Source organism: Equus caballus, chromosome 1 (genome assembly GCF_041296265.1).
Source record: "Equus caballus isolate H_3958 breed thoroughbred chromosome 1, TB-T2T, whole genome shotgun sequence".
In the NCBI taxonomy this organism is placed as follows: domain Eukaryota; kingdom Metazoa; phylum Chordata; class Mammalia; order Perissodactyla; family Equidae; genus Equus; species Equus caballus.
Genome location: NC_091684.1, coordinates 119,778,839 through 119,793,132, shown reverse-complemented (window position 1 = coordinate 119,793,132; position 14,294 = coordinate 119,778,839). Strand labels below are relative to the sequence as shown.

Here is a 14,294-nt window from a genome sequence, read left to right as displayed (position 1 = left end):
AATCTTCTAATACCAACTCCCCATTCTCCCATTTCCCCTTCCCCAGACACAATCCCTTTAAAATATCTCAGTTGATTCTTTTATTTACCTTTATATCCCTAAATAATATGATTCTATTACTATTTCTTGATTTTTCAGTTCTTAATGTTTTCTATTGACTTCTTGCTATGGAAGATAAAAACTTCTCTCTTTCAATATCTCCCTTGCCCCCAGGGTGCTTTCACACATACACACCCTTCTCTCCCCATCATGCAAATATAATAATTTTTGTTAGATGAATATTGGACGTTTATATTATCACACCCCATTATTATGACCACGTATGATTATAGCAGCATCACATACTGTACTTTGATTTCCTTCCCTACAAAATGCTTTGTTTTCCCTTGAGTAAATAATGGAATTTTGTTGGCTTGATCAATTACATCTGACCCAAAACCCTCAATTGTCTTATCCTATCTCAAGATATTGAGATGTCTTTAAGATGTTTCTTAAAGGGTGCTGTCATTTTCATCTTTAAGACATCTCTCTAAAGCCTTTTGGCCTGCTCCAGTACGGTTGAGTCGTCCTCTGCACTCAGCTGGGATAACTAAAGCCAAAATACCTTCTTATCCTTGTACTAAACATTATTTTGCCTAGGACCAGGCAAATAACCAATTACTTATGTCAGGAAACACTTGCTCTAGAAGTGAATCAACTAAAATAATTTACTCATTAGGATTCACAACTTGCTCATCAAGGCTCTCCAAGAACCTTGTCTCATGGTGCCCGACGATCCAAAGCCGCAATGTCATAAACTTTGCCCACCCAACCACTTTCCCACCTTGTAAGACCCTCCTTAAAATTGCCCAGCTCAGGCCCTAAAACCCTTTAACTGTCCTTGTCTGATTTCTCCATTTTTGTGACATTAATGAGATTCTGTCAAGGTGACTTTCTCCCTTACTTCAGTAACCCTAATAGAGCTAGGTATGTTTAATCAACAGGTTTTTCTGGACGTCGTTTGGGAGGTCAACAGTCAACAGCTGTTACCATGAGATTTTTATTATCATCTTGGAGGTTCCCTTTGCCTCTCTTCTGTGATGGTCATATTTTAAAAAAATATTATGCTAAAGCAATTAAAAATGATTTGAGTTGCAGGTAAGAAACCCAACTACAGTGGTTTAAAGAAATAGAATTAATTTTTCTCACATAATTTGAAGTAGGCATTTGCAAGCATTAGTTGAGGGGCTCCATAATGTCAGGGTCAGTCAGCTCTGTGATTCTCTTAACTTGTCCTTCATGATTACAAGATGCCTGTGCAGCCATTATATCTGCATGTAGAGCAGGAAGATAGAGGAAGGGGACACATAGGCGATGTCTTTCTGTTTATCAGGAAAGTCACAGAACCAACACACCACCCACAGCCAACCTCCTCTTTCATCTCATTGATTACATCTGTATCCTGTGGCTCTGCCTAGAAGGAAGGAAGTCTTGAAAAGGGTGCTTTCATCTATCCAGTGTCTATAATGGTGACTTACAGTGCTATGTATTCCCTGAACATCGTTCTAAGCTGTTGCGTCTTACACATTTATTTTCTCTACCTAAAATGACGTCACTACATTTTTCTGCCCATAGAAATCCCCAATTGTCCTTCAAGGATTCCCTCAAATTTTATCTCCTCATGAAGTGTCTCCTGAATATGCAGGAGAACTTATTTCTCCTTCCAATGCACTCACAACTAACCTCTGTAAACAAGAGCACTTGGCACACTGCTTGCTGGTTCACCATGCTGTGTTAGGTGTTTCCTTAAGAGGAATTTAGGTTATTCCCAGTGTTTCACTGTTATATACAATGCTGCAGTGAATGTCTGCTACAGATCTCCCTAGCTCTAAGTGTCTTTTTCTAGGGTGGACCACTAGAGATGGAATTGTCGGCCTTAGTATTTCACATTTTAATTTTTAAAAGATAACAACCGAAGTAGTCATCCTTACATTTTGAACAGCCATTTATAAGAGTACTTGTTTACCCAAATCTTATCAGTGCTTGGTCTTATCAAACTTAAGTATTTTCCAACTTACTGGAGGGAAATGGTATTGCATTTTTTGTTTTAACTTGCGTTTCTATGAATACTAGTAAGGTTGAACAACTTTTCATAAGACTATTGAAGCACTTCAGTTTTTCTTTCATTAATTGACAGTTATGTCCCTTGCCCATTTTTTTCTATTGGCAGATTTTCCTTTTTCATTCATATAGGAGTTTCTCATATGCTTGGAACACTAATTATTGGCCAGTTATGTATGTTGAAAAGATTTTGTGAGTTGTTATTTCGTTTATTATGTTTTCTGTCATACTGACGTTTTAAAGCTTTTCGTAGTCAAATTTCTTGATCATTTCCCTTATGTTTTTTACATTTAGGTGTCTGGTATTAGAAGGCATTCTCTTCATTCGAGTTGAATTAAGTGATTTCCCTAATAAGTTTAAAGGCACTCTCCCATATTTTCTTTTAATAACTCAAAATTATTTTTACTGATTTATTTTCTCTGAATTTTACTTTAAAAAAGCTATTTTTCCAAATGGATAGCTAATTTGCCCAGCACCATTTACTTAATAAATCAGTCCTTTTCTACTGATTTGAAATACTCCTTCCAGCAGATACAAAATTTCCACATAAACATGTGTCTGATCCTGGGTGCTTTATTATTTTCTGTTGATCCAGCCTGTCCTGCAGCCAGTTTTATATTGTTTGATTATTTAAGATATGTAATAAGTCATGAAACTAAGTTGGCAAATCCTATCACTTTCTTATTCTTTTTCAGAATCACCTTGGCTATTCTTGAACGTGTATTCATCCTTCTGAATATTAAGGTGATTTGTTTAGGCAAAACATCATTAGATTTTTACTGTAATTGCATTGAATATGTAGATTAATTTGGGAGTTACTGACATCTTTACAAAGTAGATGCTTCCCATCCATGAACATGGTACATCTCTCCATTTATTCATTATTTTGTTCTTACATTTTATATTCTACTATTAATTAATTAATTAATTAATTTTTTTGCTGAGGATGATTAGCCCTGAGCTAACATCTGTGTCAAACTTCCCCTATTTTATATGTGGGTTGCTGCCACAGCATGGCTGATGAGTGGTGTAGGTCTGCGCCTGAGATCTGAACCTGTGAACCCAGGCTGCCAAAGTGGAGTATACTGAACTTAACCACTACACCACAGGGCTGGCCCCTTTATTCTATTATTAATATTACCTTCTCTTGTCTCTTATTTTCTGATTAATTATAGGTGTAGTATATAAAAACTTTTGATTTTTGTATTTTTGGTATTGTGTCTGAGATCTTGCTGAATTCTCTTAATAGTTTAATAGTTTCTCAGTGGTTTTCCTAGGATTGCTAAGGAGGAAATCATATTGTCTGTGAATAACAGCTATTCACCTCCCTTTCTAGTGTTTATATATTATTTCTTTTTCTTGTCTGATTTTATCAGATAGGATAGTTATACAATGTTACTTAGTAGCCATGAGAACAAGCATCATTATATTATTCCTGATTTTAATGTTTTTATTATTTGTTCACTAAGCACAATGCTTGCTGTAGATTTTTGATAGATACATCAGTTAGGACTACATTTAGTTGCGTAAAAAAAGAACCTGCCTCAATGGCTTACAGAAATATAGATTTCATTTTTGTCATCTGAAATGTTCAGAGGAGGGCAGTCCAGGCCTCTTCCCAACTTCCTGATGTCATCTTTACCGTCTGGCTTTGTTCTCATAGTCACAGTACGGCTGCTGTTCCTCTAGGCCTTGCGCTGCATTTCAGGTAGGGAGAAGGGGAAGGGCAAAAGGCTGGATCTGTCTCCTTTTATCTGAAAAACATAAATTTCTCACAAGTTTCAGGATCACACTTCCATTTTCATCCTTTTGGCTGCAACTAGGCCATGGCACAATCCTCAGCTGCAAGCAGTGAGTGTGTTAACTGGGCAAGTTGCCTCCTCTTCCTTTAATAAGGAAGATGGGGATAATGGATACCAAGTAAGCAACAAGCAGTATCTTCCACGATGCCCTTACCAGCTGAAAACTTCACTTTCTTCTTACTGGTTAACAGGAGTGAAATCCAATTGATTTTATTCGGGGGGCGTCAACTGAATAGCCTACATGATTTTTATTTTTTGCTATGATAGATTTTACAATGTCAGATTATCCTTACATTTCTGAAACAAAACCCACTCTGTCACCTTATACTATTTTTATCTTTAATAAAAATTTTACTGAAATACAACATGCATAAAGAAACATGCATACATCATAAGTTTACACTTTGAGGAATGTGACAAAGTGAACTTACCTTGTAACCACCACCTAGTTTAAGAAATAGAACTTCCTAAGCACCCCAGGACTTCCTCTCTACCCTCTCCCTGTCCTTCTTCCCTTCCTCCTCTCCAGAAGTAACCAATACCTTAACTTCTAATATCATAAGTAGTTTTTCCTAATTTTGAACTTTATGTGAATGAAATTATACAGAATGTATTGGCTTCTTTTGGTCACAAATACATTTATGGGGTTCATCCCTGTTATTGTGTGAAGCTATAGCTTGTTTATTTTCATGGTTTTACAGTAGTTCCTTGTATAAATACATAAAAATTTATTTATTAGTGCTACTGCTGATGGACATTTAGGTTGTTTTCAGGTAATGTCTATTATAAAGAGTGCTACCACGGACATTCTTATATCTGTTTTTAGTTTTGAGTTACAGGGTATATGAATCTTCAACTTTAGAAGGGATTGCCAAATAGTTTTCAAAAACAGTTGTACAAGTTTATACTCCTACCAACAGCATATGAGAGTTCCAATTGATTGACACCCTGGACAACACTTAGTACTGTTTATCTTTTACATTTTAGCTATTCAGACAGGTGAGTGTATCATTGTGGTTTTCACGTACATTTTGTTTATTTTTAATGACATTGGAAATATATTTTGTCATATATTTTTTGATTATTTGGATATCCTTTTGTGATGCTCAATTTTGCTCAATTTTTTCTAATGAATGTCTGCCTTTTTCTCATTGAGTTTTAGGAAGTCCTTAGATCTTTTTTTTTTTTTTTAAAGATTGTCATCTGAGCTAACATCTGTTGCCAGTCTTCATTTTTCTCTTCTTCTTCTTCTCCCCAAAGTCCCCCCAATACATAGGTATATACTGTAGTTGTGAGTGCCTCTGGTTGTGCTGTGTGGGATGCCGCCTCAGCATGGCTTGACAAGCGGTGCCAGGTCCACTCCCAGGGTCCAAACCAGTGAAACCCTGGGCTGCTGCAGCACAGCAGGAAGTCCTTGTATCTTTATATAATCTGGGAATAATTATTTTGTCAGGAGTTTTATACATATATATGTTCTCCCACTCTGTCTTGCCTTTTCACTTCCTTAATGATGACTTTTTGATAAACAGAAGTTTTAAATTTTCAAATTATCAGATTTATCAATCATTTTCTTAATTTACTGTATTTTGTATTTTTCTTAAGAACTTGGCCTACCTCAAGATCAGGAAGATAAGTTTCACAACACACTCAATTACAGATCAAATTTCTTGTTCAAATGTGACTATTTACTTTGGTAAGTTGTGTTTTTTGAATGAATTTGTTCATTTTATCTAAAATTTCAAAGGTGTTCATAGTATCTGCTAATTTTTTAAATGTCTATAATTATGTGCCCCTTTTCATTCTTGATATTAGAAATGTGTTTCCTCTGTCTTTTTTCTTAATAAATCTTGCTAGGCAGTTGTCAATCTTATTAAGTGTTTTCAAAATAGCAAATGTCACTAACAATATGCTTACATTTATTTTTTTCATTTCTTATATTTTGTCTTTTAGCTGATTTTCAGGCTTTCATTTTTTTCTAGATATACATTTAAAACAAAATTTCACTCTAGGTATGGCTTTCGCTGCATCTCACAAATTATAATGTGTTGTAATTTCATTATCATTCACTTCAAAATATTTTATAATTTACCTTACATTTTCTTACTTGACTCATAGGTTATTAAAAATGATTTGCTTAATTTCCAAACATTTAATTCCTCTGTGATTAAATAAACACTTGTATGATTAAAGCTCTTTAAAATTTGTTGTGACTTGCTTAATGACCTAGGATATGATTAATTTTTATCAATGTTGTGTGTGTACTTAAAAAGAATTTGTGTAGTGTATGTTAAACATAGATCACATATTTCAATTAAGTCAAGTTTGTTAAATGTATTGTTCAAAGTTTCTATTTATTTACTGATGTTTTTGTATTTCATCAGTTACTGAGAGACATATATTAAAATTCCCCACAATGATTGTTAATTTACTTCTTCTTTTAGTTCTGTTAATGTTTGTTCTGTGTATTTTAAGGTGATGTTATTAGTTATAAACAAACGTAGAATTACTTTTTCTTACTGATGGTTTCACCCTTTTATCATTATGAAATACTCTATCTCTAACATTGCTCTTTCATTAAATTCTATTGTGATATTAATATAGTTACACTTGTTTTTATTTAGTTAATTCTTTCCTTGGTCAGTCCTTTTCCTCTCAATTTTTCTGTGCCCTCATTTTTAACATGTGTCTTTTTAAGCAGAATATAACTACATTTTTTTCTTTAAGTCTAACCTGACAATCATTTTCTAATTGGAAAATTGAATATATATATTTTGGCATATATCTTCCGATACTATGGCTGGGGATCAGAGACGTCTCTTTTAGCTAAAATAGATTTCATACTTCTGTTTCCTGAATTTTACAATTTTTAGAGTGATTTATAACAGGAGAAGGAGGCAGATAAATCTTAACCCCATTCTCTTAAAACCTGCAATGCACCTCTTATGTATTATGATTTTAAAAAGTATCTTCTGTACATATAGTTTCTCATCCTTATCATTCCTATTGTTGATTTTTCTTATCATACTTGCAAAATATTTATTTTATTTCTCCTTTCAAGTAACTAGTGTTAACAAACTGTTTTCAAATTACCCAATTTGAATGGGTCAAGTTACTACCAAGTATGTATACTATATACATACAGACATAGTATATATACTATATACAATATAGCATACAATATATTAATGTAGTAAATATATAATAATTATATAAATATATTTTATTCTTAAATTAGTATATAAATATATATTTTTAAAACATCCCATATGAGATCCTCTGTTTTGTAATAGATTAATTTAATCCATTCATATTTTTTGTGATTATAGATATGTTTGGACTCTGTTCTGATATCTTATTTTGGTTTCTATTTATTATACTTTGTCTATCTCCTTTTTAATTCTCTTTTCCTGCTTGTAGTAGAAAATTTTCATGCCTTTTTGGGGGGCTACTCAGCATCTTCTTAACACCTTTCCTATGTTCCTAAGTTTGGAGACACTTCTTATCTTTTGAGTCCATATCTCCCCCAGGTGGAAACCAGAAACTCACATTCTTAGCCTTCCTTGCATCCAGAGCACAGGCATGTGATCAGTCAGTTGAGTGATCACAGATGTGTGATCAGTCAGACTTCATAAGATTTTATTCAGAGGAGAGAGATCAAGAAGTAAGTGTCATGCAGAATCCATTCTGGCCTCAGTAGTGGTAGACATCTAGCTTCCCATGGCTGCAGCGGCAGTAGCATGAACTATGGAGAGCTGACTAGAAGAGGTGGCAACAGGCATAGCAGGAATTCTCCTGTGTAGGGTCTTGCAGTGTAATCTGAGCACAGTTTCTGCCATCTAGCCCCAAGAATGAGTCTCTGGCCCACTTGCAGATTCTGTGATTTGTCCAATGTCATTTAATAGATTCCTTTTCTGCTCCAAGTAGCCAGAAGAGGTTCTGTTGTTCCCTTCCAGAGAATTTTACTCCCAACTTGCTTTTCAAAGACACTCTCTCAATTCCACCAAATAAAAATTTATTTAAACTTACCAAAGTGTTTTATTGACTTACACGTTCACTAATGTTTCTGGCATTCTAGTACTTCCTCCTGGGTTCATTTTTCTTCTTGTGTTATCCCTTAGTAGTTCTTTAATCAAAGCTTTTTGGGTAGAAAATTTTCTAAGTGTGTCTGAAAAAGTCTTTGTTTCATTCTTACTCTTGAAAGATAATTTTCCTGTGTATGGAATTCTGGGCTCAAACTTATACAGGTATTTCCCTCAGCACTTTGAAGCTCTTATCATCTTTGTGTATCAAAGGTGGCTAATAAGAAATCTGATGTTGTCTAATTTTTACTCCTTTATAAGTAATTCATAAGCTATTTTTTCTCTTTGGCAGCTTGTCTTTTCTTTATCCTCGATGTGCTTAGGTTTCACTGTGTGTGTGTGTATGTATGACTTGCACATGCATGCATGCACACGCACACGATTCTTTGCAAGTTCTGTTCAGCATCTCGCATGTTCTGCCCATGTATTGAATTGTTAATTTCAGTAATTACTTTTTTGTTGATTCCAAGAGCTGAAATTGGTTCTTGTATCAGTTCCTCCTCTATTTCTCTGAGGTACATATATTGTAAAGTTTTTTCAGATGCTCTGCTATCACTGTTCCCTTAGTGCTTCCATTAATTGCATTGTCTTGCATTTGTGGCATAAAGCTTCCTCAGGTATTTGTTAATTTCTGGTTCTGCACTTTTCCTCCTCGGGGGAATTCTCCCCAGTGTGTTCCCAGTTGTAAACTGCTCCCTGCGAGCAGCCAGCTGGAGGCATCTCTGTGCAGCCAGGAGGAGCCCTGGCCTCCAGGCTACAGATGGCTCCAGCCTCTCCTGTTTCCCACATGCATTTTCCCTTTGTTTTTAAAAGAAAAACCATTTCAAGTCCGAGGAGGTTCCCTTTTTGATTCCAGTCTTAGCTCTGAATTTATCACTTTGCTTTAACATATTTTCTACCATGTCTAAGGATGTTATGTAGAAGGGAGAGATTTTAGCACATGGTCAAGCTGCTCTCTTGACAGTAAACTGTTTACATCTGCCAACCCCACTAAATAATAGGACTTCAGGGGCTAGGGCCGAAATCTGGCCCCAGACCGGAGTGGGGGCGGCAGCAGCAGAGCAGCATCTGGGCCTCATTTGAGGTCCTCTGTCTCATGCTGGCAACACTGAGGGTCTTCTCTCATGCCTACTCAGCCCTCCTTGCTGGCATCTGCCGAGGTGTCTCTGATCCTCTCTGGGCCCTGGATCTCTGGTCAGCCTCCATGTCTCAGCTCAACTTGTCCTGGGCCCAGGGCACTGAGCTGGGCGTGTGCCATCTGCATCCACCAGGCCTCCAGCCCTGTGGGGGAACATTTAGCTGCTCCCTAGGTAGTTGGGCGAGGCTGCTGCCTTAGGCTCCTCTGCTCAGGTAGCCCCTCAACTGTCTCCTCCGCTGTTCCACACTGTGGCCTGGGGACACTCTCAGCCTGTGGTTCTCAAACTTTCGTGTGCATCAGAATCAGTGGGAGGGTGTTAAAACATACATTTCTGGGCTCTGCACAGAGAGCTTCCGATTCTGTAGGCCTGGGGTGAGGCCTGAAAATGTTCATTTCTAAAAACATACCAGGGGATGCTAACGCTGCTGGTCAGGGGACCACAATCTGAGGATCACTGCCCTAGTCTGAGGAGCAGGGACCTGTTCCTCTCTTCCTCTCTGATACCCAGGCCTTGGGTTTTGAAGCATCGAAGCCAGGAATTTGACTGGCATTCTCTGATTTCAGTCGCTTGAGGACAAGACCCACAGCTAGGTGTCTGAGCTAGACGGTCGGGAGAAGTGTGGAGTCAGGGGGTTAAAAAAGACAATGGATTATCACACTATCATCTGCTCAGTTTAGTTGGTATTTTAAAGCAATGGTCTTTTTTCCCTCCAAGAAGATATACATAACTAAAAACCACCCTTCTTTTTTGTAGTTACTTCCTCCTCCACCTACAACGACACTCTCAGAACTGGATGGGCCGCAGCATAGCCACTCAGAGGACACTGACGTTACACAGCCTGAATCAGAAGGCCCTTAGAACTGAGAAGCTGAAGAACTTCAGGAGCCTCAACTGGCCTCACAGGCCACAGACGGGACAAAACCAATTTCTAGGAGCCCTGTCCGGCTGTATCATTCCCACCAGCTATTTAAACAGTTGCGCCCGTCCAGGCCTGAACTCTGCGGCAGGTGCTTCCCGGCCCCGCCACCTTCTCACGCACAGGATCCCTCCGCATGTGGTAGAAGAGCACAGAAATAATTAACATTTCATAGATGGCCTGACATATCTCTTTGCATATGTGATGTACTAGCTTGGTAGTTTAAATATGTTAAGTCCAAGATATGTGTTACAATTTAAAACTCCGCTAAGGTATACGAGTAAGGCACAGAACATAGTAAACGCAAGAGGTTACTGGTTCTCACAGCAGCAGTGGAAAACATATTTGATCTTCCCACACAAACCTGGCCCTCCTTCAGCATCGCCCATCTCAGCGCTAGGCACCATCGTTGCACAAGCTGGAGACTGGGGACAAATCCTGGCGCTGCTTCTCCCATGCCAGCCTGCCCCCTGAGTGCGCACGCGCGCGCGCACAGCCTCACAAAGGCCTCTTTATTTAGTCTTTCAAAGAGCTCTCGGCCCATCTGCTGCGCTCCACCCCCCTTCGTCCTCTGGGCTCACTGCATCCGTTCTTGTCCCCGCAGTCATCTCCTGACAGCCAGTGTGTTTGTTTAATTTATTATTACTTTTTTTACAACACGCGTGTAGTCATGTCAGCTGCCGTTACATATGTCAAAAGATTCTCAACCTCGCACATTATATGGGAAGGATATCTTCAGGCCTCCCTGAGAGACCGTTTCTCACTGATCAGATCAGCAAAGACAAAACGTTTGATAACGCTGTTGACAACTTGGGGGGAAGCAGACACAAGAGAGAAGAATCTATTGATGATGACCATGCAAATCAGGAAGGCTCCATCCAACCATACCATCGCCATGGCAAAATTTATCAAAGTTATCTATTTGAATACTTTTGAGCCCATTTTTGGAAATTTATCTGATAGAGAAAAATGTATGATGATGATTATACATTGCACCATTGCTTATAATATTATTTCCAACAAGTGATTGGAAATAATCTAAAGGTTCATCAATAGGGGGTAGGTTAAAATGTATAAGGGTGTATTCATAAAACGGAATTCCATATAGCTGTGAAAACATGAGGAAATTCTCTATGTACAGACAGAATGTTCTTTATGATAAACGGTTAACATGAAAAAAGCAAGTGGCAGAATGGCATTGTGAACCAATATTTATTTGTACAGGCATAAAATCTTTCTGGAAAGTACACCGGAAACTGATAAAATTTAACTGGTAAAATTAAGCCACGGTAAGGGAACTGAATGTCTGTTTAGATTTTGAACCATGTTACTGTGTTACCCATTCAAAAAATAACTATGTAAAAATTTATAAAATGTATTGTGTCAGCACCTGCAACTCGCCTGGCATATAGGCACTCCTCACTATTTATTGAATGAATGTAATGTGCCAGCCCTCTCAGGAAGATGCCCTGTATTAGTTTTATGTTACCCCAAAACTTGGTGGCTTAAAACAACAAACATTTATTATCCCCCAGTTTCTCTGGGTTTGGGATCTGGGCATGGCTCAGCTGGGTACCCCTGGCTCATGGTGTCTTGTGAGGTTGTGGTTAAGCTCTCACCTGGAGCTGTGGTTTCCTGAAGGTGACCACTCAACTGGGGCTGCTTGCAAGCTCACGCATGTGGACGTCAGCAGTGAGCTCACCTGGGTTCCTCACCACATGGGCCACCTCACAGGCTGCCTGAGTGTCCTCACAATGTGGCAGCTGGTGAGCCGAGAGAGAGACACAGACAAAGAGAGAGAAAGAGAGAGAACAAAAGAGGGAATCCAAAATGGAAGTCACAGTCTTTTTTCATAACTCGATCCCAGAAGCAACATCCCACCACTTCTGCTGTGTTCTGTTCATTAGAAGTGAGGTCAGTGAGTCCAGTCCACACTCAGGGAAGGGATTACAAAGGGCACAAATCTCAGGGCGCTCAATCTTCAGGACCATCTAAGAGTCTGCCTACCACACGCTCTCATGACTTGACTTATTCTTCGTTAGGATAAAGTCTTTGGCGAGGCCTAGTAGGCTGGCCTGCCACCTGCACATACCCTCCCGCCCCTGCAGCCTCCCCTACATGAGCCTTTCTTAAATGCCTCAAGTGTGCCGTTTCCTGCCAGCTCCAAAGCCTTTGCACCAGTTGCTTCCACTGCCTGGAATGTGGACTCAAATGTAAGTCCCCTCGCCCCACCCCCCCGCCCCCGCTTTAAGAGCTTTCAGAGTGCCATGTAGGTGCCCATCCTTCCTTGTGTTCACCTCATTTGTAATTTTCCTCGGTTTGTGTGATTGTTGGATGAATGCTTATCTTCTCGCAGAAAGCTCTGAGAGGGCTGTGAGCATGTCTGGTTCGTTTCAGTGGTCTCCGCAATGCCTGACACTAATCACGTGGTTTGTTGTCCGTGCTGTCAAGTTGATTCTGACTCCTGGTGACCCTGTGGACAGCAGAGTGGAACCCTGCCCTGTCTTCTCGTGCTGTCCTGTCACCTTCCAGCGCTGTATCAGACAATGCTTCGCTGCTATTCACAGGGTTTTCATAACCACTTTTTTCAGAGATGGGTGGCCAGGTCCTTCTTCCTAGTCTATCTTGGTCTGGAAGCTCCGCTGAAACCTGTCCACCATGGGTGACCCTGCTGGTATTTGGAATAGTGGTGGCATAGCTTTTAGCCTCACAGCAACACGCAGCTGCCACAGTATGACAGCAGATAGACCAGTGGTGTGGTTCCCTGACCAGGAAACAAGCCAGGGCCACAGGGGTGAGAACGCCGAATCTTAACCACTGGACCACCAGGGCTGGCTTATTACATGGTCACTACTCAACAGATATTAGGTGAATGAATGAATCATTTTCCTTGAATCAGTCAGAGTCCCAGCAGGAAGCAGATGGTAGCTTCATAAGAGTTAAATGAGGAGAGTTTAGGAAAAGGACTATTTACAAAGGTGGGGCAGGGCTAAGAGAAATCAACAGCCTAGCACTCTGGGGCTAGCAACCCTGGGAGCTTTAGCAGCCCCAGGTCTAAAGAAGTAAGTGGATGGAGCGATTACTGGAATCCAGGGAGACTTGTAGTTGTGGGAGAGGGCTGCAAGGCAGGAGCTGTGGTCTTTGCTAGAGGAACATGGTCAATTCATAATGCTATGGAAAAAAGAGAGCCAGGGGTAAATCCACCAAGGCCACTGTCTGTATTCCCTCCATTCTCCTGCCACTGTCTCCTACTGGGCAAATCCAGCCGGAAGCCAGAGGGCCAGGGAGTCCATAGATACAGTCCACAGAGGTCAGTATCCTGAGCAAGCAGGAAGGGGTAGAGAGTGGGTCTGGAGGGACAAGCAAGGAGATATCATGTGCAGCCCACTGTTTTACCCTCTTGTCCTTAGTCTGGATGAATAAGGCTCATCATCCACCATATTATTGCCGGATCATGTCAACTCAGCCACATTCCCGTTTGGAATCTAAAATCTTAACCAGTTTTGTTCCTATGAGGAAGTGGGTGAAAGGGGAGATAGAAACAGTCAATTGACATAAAGCATACCAGATGCCAGAGACTATGTTGTTTTGCTCCACTCTGGACACACATCTGGAATATTTCTAAACCATGTCTGGAACAGCAGTCGCAATTGGAGTCACTACCAGATTAAGTTTATGACAATTGTCATTTCCCAAGATTTATATGTCATCTACACAGGCCAAAGAAGCAGATCAAATGGGGCTGTGACAGGCATCCCACCCTGCCCCCTCCACTGTCCGATGGGGACAGGGATCTCCACAGCTGCGCCGGGATGCAGGGCTGCTTCTGGCTTACTATCCTGGGAGGGTGGGGCAGTTCCATAGCCCTTCCTCCTAATGATGGCCCTATCCCATGGGCCAGATGTCCAGAAATCTCCAAAACGTCTTGGCGTTTCCCTTTTTCCAGTACGTCTGTGACCCTAGGAAGTGGGCAAAGGTCCCTTCGGGGAATAATTGGAGAAAGCATGTATTTGTAGCAATGGTGCAGGGTCCTCCCTCAGACATTCAGCTTCCCCTTTAATCAAGGGACTCTGGGTCTGGGAACTGGCTTTAGTCTGGAAATTTGGCTACTATTCATTTCATTCTTCAGGGTTCATTAGGCACTGCCGAAGGGCATGTGGGTCAAAGCATTCTGGCTCCCACTGTCCATTGCCCATTACAAGAGACACACCCCTTGTCTTGGCAGTTAAGCACTGCCACTCGGTTTCTGCTATTGTGG

General features: G+C 40.1%; 1 long non-coding RNA gene across 1 annotated transcript; it reads right to left on the bottom strand.

Moving 5' to 3' along the window:
* Window positions 1–3,527: 3,527 nt before the first annotated feature.
* Window positions 3,528–10,512, bottom strand: LOC138917044 (uncharacterized). Its single transcript, XR_011424419.1, has 2 exons — window positions 10,401–10,512; window positions 3,528–3,854 (listed from the first exon to the last, which is right to left on the bottom strand). It is a non-coding gene; the product is annotated as an uncharacterized lncRNA (long non-coding RNA).
* Between the last annotated feature and the right edge of the window lie 3,782 nt (window positions 10,513–14,294).